This window comes from Meleagris gallopavo, chromosome 26, assembly GCF_000146605.3.
Source record: "Meleagris gallopavo isolate NT-WF06-2002-E0010 breed Aviagen turkey brand Nicholas breeding stock chromosome 26, Turkey_5.1, whole genome shotgun sequence".
Classification (NCBI taxonomy): domain Eukaryota; kingdom Metazoa; phylum Chordata; class Aves; order Galliformes; family Phasianidae; genus Meleagris; species Meleagris gallopavo.
This window is the reverse complement of record NC_015036.2, coordinates 4671520-4680242: the sequence shown is the minus strand read 5'-3', so window position 1 is coordinate 4680242 and position 8723 is coordinate 4671520.

Here is an 8723-nt window from a genome sequence, read left to right as displayed (position 1 = left end):
ATTTTAGTTGTTCTCTCTCCAGATACACTAAATAAAACACTTGATGTACCGCACTTAAGGCTCTCTGGCTTAGCTTGGTACACGATGATGGCATGTTCTTTTTGATTCCTGTGTACAAAAAAAAAAAAAATAATAATCTGACTTCCAGCTTTCTGTTTGCTCATCTCTTGAGTTTTGCACAGAGGGGTGCATATATGTGTTCTCACACTGCTCTTGCTTGGTGAATGTTGAATAGGGAAGTGTGCAGAAAGCATGAGGGCTATGAAAAACATGGAGATGCCCCAGGCTTGCTGGGCAGAGGGACAGGTTCAGTTCCTTCTTCTCCCTGGACTCTGCTTTCAGTTTGCTGGAGGATGGGGTGGGTTGAGAACCTCCTGGTTCACCACTTCATCTTTGGCACTGAGGCTGCATTAAGAAATGCCCCTCTCCCAATAGACTGCCTTTCTCTTGATCGATTGCTATCAGGAGAGAACACATGATGGATAAACTTTAAAATAAAAAAGTCCAGGGTCAGAGTTTTGCCTATAACGTGTAAATAACATTAGGAGCAGAACCATCTCCCAGCTGTCACGGAGATGAACAGCACGCTCACTGCCCTGGGACGGAGTGCTGCCTCTGGGACATGGAACCCAACAGTAAATAGGGAATCCAGCAGCTGTGAGGCACCTCGACGGAGAGCACAGCTCATGGAGAGCAACACTGAGGCTGTAAATCTGTTTGCTGCTCACATGGAGTTTCCTCCTTTTTATGTCTTCTGTTGGCAAACAGCTCTCTGATGTCTTATTCTGGAGGGCTTCATGCGGAAAACTATCCCAACTCTGAGCAAATGCTGCTGCATGAGTAAATGATGAGGAAAGAGGTGGGGGGAAATGCCTATATTGGCAAATAGAAGTGTGCTGGGCTGGAACTTGCACGGAGCAAGGCTTTGTCCCCACGGTGCATCCTCCTGTGGGCAGGCAGCACCCAGCTGCCTGAGTCAGCAGCTGCAAAGCATAACTTGACCTTGCTGGGAAAGAGATGTCAAACAAATCTTGGTGCTCGTCACACATGGTTTGACACATGCACACAAAGTTCCCCACAAATCAATCTCTTTTGCCGGCTGGGCCACTCCATCCTTTCCTGGGGAGGGATGTGAGGTTGTGGTGCTACACCGTTATCCCACCACCTCCCCCTCTGCCCCAGCCATCCCGAGAGCCTGGAGATATAATGGGGTTATGGGAAGCTTCACTGAGCAGCACCCACAGGATTATGAGGTGGTCAGACAACCTCTGGCCATAATATTTAGCACTATAATTATGCCTTGAAATGTCCTTGGGGGATTTGCAGAGACATGAGAAAAGGGAGCAGGAAGGATGAACAATGGATTCCCAAATGGTTAGATGTGATGACTGGCCCCAAGATGCATCCCTAAGTGAGAAGACAGAGATATGGATTGGTGTGCAGGCTGCCTTATAGGGAACAGGGGGCTGGGAGGTGGTACTGGGGCTTTGAGTGACAGCGTAAGGGGAATTCAGTGGAAAGAGGCAATGGGATGAAGGCGATGAACTCATTCTTTATGGGCAGAAAGCAAAGGGAGCAGCCAGCCCTATGCCAGCTGGGTTCCACTGCGGGGTGACAGCTGCCTTAGGGCAGGGGATGAAGGGATGCTGACCCTGTACGGGCTTATTGGGAGTCAGCTCATTTAACTGTTGCTCCCTCTTTGGTGTCTAATCCAACAAACGCCATGGCAACGCACTAGCCGCTCTGCTGACCTGACCTCACCTGCCCCCACCGTTAACATCCTTCTTACCAAATTGCTCTAATGTGAGTCCAAAATACCACAGAGGCTCTTCTGGCTGAAGGAGGAGACGCAATGCAGAGGCTGCAGCCCTCCCTGCCAGGCTGGAGGGCCACATTGGCACGGGGGTGTGCGGGGAGGAGAGCTGAGGACGGCTGCTGACAGCTGCTCCATACGTGGGAGGGTGAGAAGTAATGTTCAGGGTATTGTATTTATTATTTTTTTTAATTAATGGCAAAGGTGCTCTGCTTCCATTCATAGAATGGCTTGGGTTGGAAGGGACCCAAGGATCATCTCGTTCCAACCCCCTGCTATGTGCAGGGTCGCCAACCACCAGACCAGGTTGCCCAGGGCCCCATCCAGCCTGGCCTTGAATGCCTCCAGGGACTATTGATTATTTATTACTTTGTAAGATGGCACGCATGACCCAAGTGAGATCTCTCAGCTGCTATGCTGCACTTGAACATTCCATAAGATGCAACACCACCGCTGGGGCTTTTGCTTGGTTGGGGCGTGTGGGAAATACTACCTTGTGCAGCATCGCCTGCTGCCCCTCGTGGGACTAGACCAAAGCACCTTGGTATGGCTTTAGTGACATGTGGCAAAGGAGGAGGGTGAGGCATTGGGATTCCTGGCCAGGACAGGGGTTGAGAGCAGTCCCTGCTTCCTGGCTCTGCCTGTAAAACACTACCTGAGGGTGAAGGGTGGGCTCATAATGAGCTAACGAGCGTGGTGAGAGCTGCCACAGTTTCGTGTGGGTTGGATGTGGCAAGGCACTTCCCAGCAGGCATTGTTTATGGTGCAGCAGCATTTGGAGGCTTTACAACAGTAAATAAACAAATAGTGAGAGACACACTGTGCTCCTGAGCTCCAATGATCTTTGTTTGGGTTGAATACCTCCCCGTGCTGCTGTCTCAAGCTTCAGACAGCACACACAGGAGGGGAAAAAAATGACTTTAAATATATGCGTTGTACTATAAACATACATTGCCATAGCCCTGTGCAACAGAAATGTTGCAGAATACAACACTCTGCAAATGTGAGTGCTTTTCTTAAGTTGAACTTAGCCCTCCTGTGTAACATTTCAGCCCAGACAGTTAGTTTGGCAATGTTGTAAGTGATTGAAAATGGGTTTGTAATGGGAAGCGATGAGCTGCTTTGACATTAGGCAGTGCCACCAGCTTCAGCTATAATATTTCCTTTATTGGGATGCATCCAGGCTATTATAAGCAAACGGTGAAATTAGGGCAGTGTCAAACATACAAGGATAAAAGGGTTTTCCTCTTGGGAATAGAAAGAGGTTAATTAAAAAGAAGCAGAAAGAAAGCCTTTGCCCATTTCTGGGGTGATTTAAGTGCTGGGAAAATATGTTGTATTTGCAGCACTGAGATTGCAGTGCTGTAGATGCGTTCCCCCTGCAGCCCATGTCCCATATCTGCACCCCAGCAGAGCCAGGGGTCCCCATATCCCATCCCCACTTTCTGCTCCATCCTACAGTGCTGTGTGCTGGAGAGGAGAATCCCTCATAGATGCCAGCTGTGGGAGCGAAGAGCAGGCAGCGAGCAAACCGAGATGTTGGTGTTTGTGCAAGCTTTTATTGCTGGGCTTTACCCTCTTCCTTTTGGGACAAACTGTGATTTTATTACTTAGCAGCAAGATGTTCGTCGCAGCCCCACAAGCGCAGTGCAGCTTTCAAATGCCCTCCCGAGCCCTCCTCTACTGATTTTTTTTTTTTTCTCCACGAAGTCCCCAGTGAAAACAAGTCGAGATGAGTTTTTCCCCCTTGTCAGCAGAGAAGCGGTCACCGCTGCAGGGTGCAGCTGCTGTTGCCATGTCGGGGTCTCGGTGCTTTCTGCTTGATGCGACAGCAGCATCGCTGGGGACTTGGGGCTCAAGGCAAGGAAATGTGCTGTGACACCAACAGCACCAGTGAGCAGGAGCATCCGCCTGGTGCTCAGAAATATCTCGGATCAGAGGGGAGAACAGGGAGAGGGCAGCGAGGAGGGGTTGGGGCTGAGGGAAGCTCTCTCCATTTTAGGGCAGTACAGCCCCGAACTGCAGCCATCATCGTGCACTGCCTGATGGTTTGGAACTGAATTAACACACCTAGTGCAACAAACTGAAGGTCCCCACAGGGAATACCTGGTTCTCCTTCGTTTTCACCCCCGTGGCCATTCTGGTGTCATTGTCTTTTTACACAAGAATCGGGCATATGGGGAGCCCAGACTGCGGCCAGGGCTCAGAAATGGACCTCATTCCCGATTTGGTGACTGGAGGAATGTTGCCTGTCTCCTTTCTCCATTTCTTCATGAATGTTCGGGATGGGGAGGAGTTTTAATTTTTTTTTTTTTCTTTTTTCTTTTTTGGTGCAAAGACATAATTATACCTGCCTGATTAATCTTCAGACTGAGCCAAGCGCTTGCCATAAATCTTTGAAACAAACATGTCTATTTATATTTTAATTATCTTTTCTCTTCTTTCCTAAAGTTCAGGTTGATTTCAGCTTCTTCTACGTATTTATAAATTATACCGTTCTCCCTTCACCTTTCCTACGTGTCATGTTTGTGAGGCTCCATTTTCCCCTGAGATGCATCATACTCCACAGTGACTGCTCCATTGTAGAGCCATAGAACAGCTCAGATTGGAGGGGAGCTCAAAGCCCACCCAGTGCCACCCCTGGCCATGGGCAGGGCTGCCCCCCACCAGCTCAGGCTGCCCAGGGCCCCATCCCACCTGGCCTCGAGTGCCTGCAGGGATGGGGCACCACAGCTCTCTGGGCAGCAGTGCCAGCACCTCGCAACAGCTCCCTGGAGCCAGACTCCACGCTTAGACCCTGAGGTCCCTGAAGGATTTCTAAGGGAGGCACAGTTGGCAGAGATTCATCCCAATAACCGTCACCATTGGTGTGCCATCATACACCCCAGAGTTGCACCCCTGTGTCCCGCGGCGCAGTGGGAGGAATGCAGTGGGATGGCAGTGCTTTGCTTCTGGTTACCTTTGGGGCTGCTCCTTTGAAGCTCAGACCTTCCTCTGGCAGAGTATTTTAAGGGCTCAAAGCCTCCAGGCAAACAGCTCCCGCTTTATTCTATTCAATCGGAATAATTAGATTTATAATTACGAACTGATTTATATCTATAAGTGCTCGGGCTCAACGTGCCTGTAGCCTTGCAAGGAGAGGTTGTTTCCAGTGGCTACTTGAGCTGGGTGAGAGAAAATCTGTCTCCCAGGGAGCGGGGATGCGAGCGCCTGCTTTCCCCGGGTAACCATTCCAGACGTCCTTTCATTTCCAGTGAGTCGCTGTAATTTGTAAACATTAATAACCATTATTATTATTAAAAAGGAAAGAAAGTGAGTAGCCCTGTAACTAATTACTTTAAGTGTTTTCAATGAGGCACAGTTCAACTCCTTTATAAAATCTCCTGCTGTGAAGACCAGATTGTCATTATGATCAGATCTTTCCTTAGACCTATTAATTTTACCCAGAATAACAGCAGAACAGATGCGGGGAGAAGGCTAGTCTGATTAACATAATTCTTTTCAAAGACCATTTCCTCCCTAAAGGCCACCACACCAGCTCCTCTATCCTCTCTCAGATCTAATTACGTTCTGGAGAATTCAGACACTGATTGGTGATCTCGGCAGATGTCACTTCTCAGATATGAAGCCCCTTCAGGATATGAAACCTTATCAAAAAATCAATTGAAATTAACAATCTTCGTGCTGCTTTCCCCTTCTTCTGCGGCCAGATGAAAGTTGTTTCTGAACAGCAACGTCCATTTTGTAGCCAGAGAGGCTGAGCTTTAAGAACATCCATCAGCATGCGGTTTGTTCCTTAGACATTGAAATACTTCTCGCTTCCACCTATCTGTCTGTTGTTTTCTGCTTTATGCCACGTCTGTTGGTAGAGAAGCATGAAATCTCAGCACAAATTGGCCACCAAGTATTAAAAGCACAGCATCATTGTCCCGCTTCAGTTCAGACAGTGGGAGCTGATGAATGCTTGCTTTGCAGAGTTCCTTGCCCTTCATTCAGTGACCATTGCACTTTGCTTTGCTGTGTGCATCACTCCACGGAGCAAGGTGCATCCCCTGCCCCAGTAACATTCTTCCTCTGCGACGTATCTGAAACACCATTCTCTGATGAAATATATTTACATCCTTATGCAAGTGCCCACGTGCCATTTAAATGAAGCTTTTAACTGAGCATTGCAGTGGCATTTCACACGGGGGAAATTGCTCCAGTATTTACTGCTATTAAATTAATTTCTCAGTAGAGGATTTTAGACTCTTGTAATTCATGAGGATATTTTAGGTCCTGTTTACTGTCTGGTGCTTAAAAAATTGTCTCAAGCATTTGTTTGCTGAATATAACGTTGTTATTACATTAGCTTTCTCTCACAGGAGAGACAGGGGTTCATTAATGTTGATGTGGAGCTTATTGTATTGCCGAGCACTCCAAACAGTGGGTAATTTTTCATAACATACATGTGGCAACATGCTGGCACGTAAAGATGAGCTGGAAATGTTCTTTCTGCAGCCTAGTGCCCACTGTGCCCTGAAAGACAGAGATTCTCAATGGTGCCAGGGGGGAAAACTATGAGACCTGTGCTCGGAGGAAGGCTGGAGCAGTGGGCTGAAGCCAACTGTATGTGATTCCACAAGATCAAATGTTAGGTTCTGCCCTTGGGTCACAACAACTGCATGCAAGTTTACAGGATGGGCAGGGAAAAAGGATCTGGGGGTGTCAGTCAGCAGTTGGCTGGAGGTGAGCCAGCAGTGTTTCCGGAGGCCAAGAAGGCCAACAGCATCCTGGCTTGTATCAGGGAAGCGGTGGAATCACCATCACTGGAGGTGATCAGGAACCATGCAGATGTGGCGCTGAGAGACACAGTTTAGCAGGCATGCTGGGAATGGGCTGGCGCTGGGAATGGGTTGGCAGTTGGACTTGGTGGTCTTAGATTTGCTTTCCAACCTTAGAATCGTAGAATCGTCAAGGTCGGAATAGATCTCTGAGGTCATCCAGTCCAACTGTTTTCCTACCACCAAACATGGAGGTATTCCCACCAAACCACATCCCTCAGTACCACATCTAAATGTTTCTGTAACAGCTCCAGGGATGGTGACTCCATCACCTCCCTGGACAGCCAACCATCAAGCAGCACCCCCAGGGCCATTTCCTCCAACCTTGGAGCATTATGAGATGCTGGGGTTTGGTGTCTGGGACAGGATGGGGTAAGACTTGTATTGGATGAAGTGTTGCCAAGCCCCAAGTGTGGATGGCTCAGCACAGTTGGCAGCAGAATGTGACACCTGGGCAGGATGCGGCTGGTTCTCGAGTAATGTAGAGCTGAAAGATGCACAGCCTGAGGTAGGAAGGGAAAAGAGTAACAAAAAAGACTTCATTTTAAATGTTATGAGTATCTTTTAGTAACTAATGCCTTCCCCTCCAAACCATGACATTTCTGCTGTGGAAATTGGCAGCAATCAGACGTACAAGTGTTGAGAAGAGGTTTACTTGGACAGATGAAAGAAAACCATTTTCTTCTGAATGTCTGCCCACAGCTAGATAATATGACTTTCTCTAACTATGCAGAAGGCCAGAGATGGGCATACAACTCCTTCTCGTGTAAAATATAACTGCTTGGGTAATGGTGGAATGCAAATCAAGATTGGATGGAGAAAAGCATGGGATTTTTTCGTGGTTTTTTTGTGTTTTTTTTTTTGTTGGGGTTTTTGGTTTGTTGGTTTTGGTTTTGTTTTTTTTTTTAAGTAATAAGTTTAATGAAAGGATTTATGATAGGTAGGATTGAAAATGTAAGGGTGAGGTGGGCTGGGCATGTGGAATAGCGCTCTGTGCCTGTAGGCATGTATGCATCCATACACGGGTGTTTGGGGAAAAACCTTGTGGAGCAGGGAATTGGCATCACAGAGACCTTATGCTCATGGGGAAGCCCCTTTAGCCTCATGCAAAGGGAAGGAGGGGACAGGAGCCACAGGACTGTCCCAAATCATAGCTGGTTTGAAAGCCAGGTCCATCAGGAGCCTGATATCCACGAACACCAGCCAAGGACAAGGGTACCACACAACCACAGCCCCGCTGCAGTCATCCTGTCTGTGAAGGCTGAGTTAGGTGTTGTTTTCATCTAGTGATAATGAAAAGCTCAAATCTGATTTCTTCATCTAGGCCATCATTTAGCACAGGGTTTTGATCAACAAAATGATGCTATTTGGATCTTCCCCCCTTCCACCCCCTCTTTTTTTTCTTTTTTCTTTTTTTTTTTTGAAGTAGAAATCTGAGGAGGTAGGGGAGGGCTGGAATGAAAGCCTGTGAAGACAACTGGACTTCTCAAAGCAAAAAAATAATTATTATCCTCCTGAGAAAAGAGCTTTTCTCTGAGTCCTATCAAAGCCACACTGCAGCCTTCAGATGAAAGCCCCACATTTTACCCCGCTCCTTTTAACACCTCATTTGTTTATAAGTGCCGCTGTACCTAAATGAACAAACGCTTTGTCTGCTGCACCCAAAATAAAGGAATAAGCAAGGGAAGCGGGTGTGGGCTTTGATACTGTGCTCACTTTTCAGCTCCCCTAACAACAGCATCCACAGCTCTGCAGTGAGTCCTACCACACCAGAGCTGGGCAAGATGAAAGCTTTTGGGTGTTGGCGCATCAGTGTTTTTCCATTTCATTGCTTCCTGGTGGGCTGCACCACACAGGCAGCCAAGGGGCTGCAGCAGGGGGTCACGATCTTTGGTTGTTGTTCATTTTAAAAGGAACGTTCTCAGAGGTTCTCCATTTCCTTGCAGGGAAATGAGCAGCTCTATGGCATGTAAAGGCTGCAATGTTTGAGCATTAAGCAATCTGAAGGGCAAGGATGCTGCAGTGTGATTTTTTTTTGAGCATCACTAGTTTCCTCTTCAGCATCCGGTGTTCAAGAGATGTGTAGA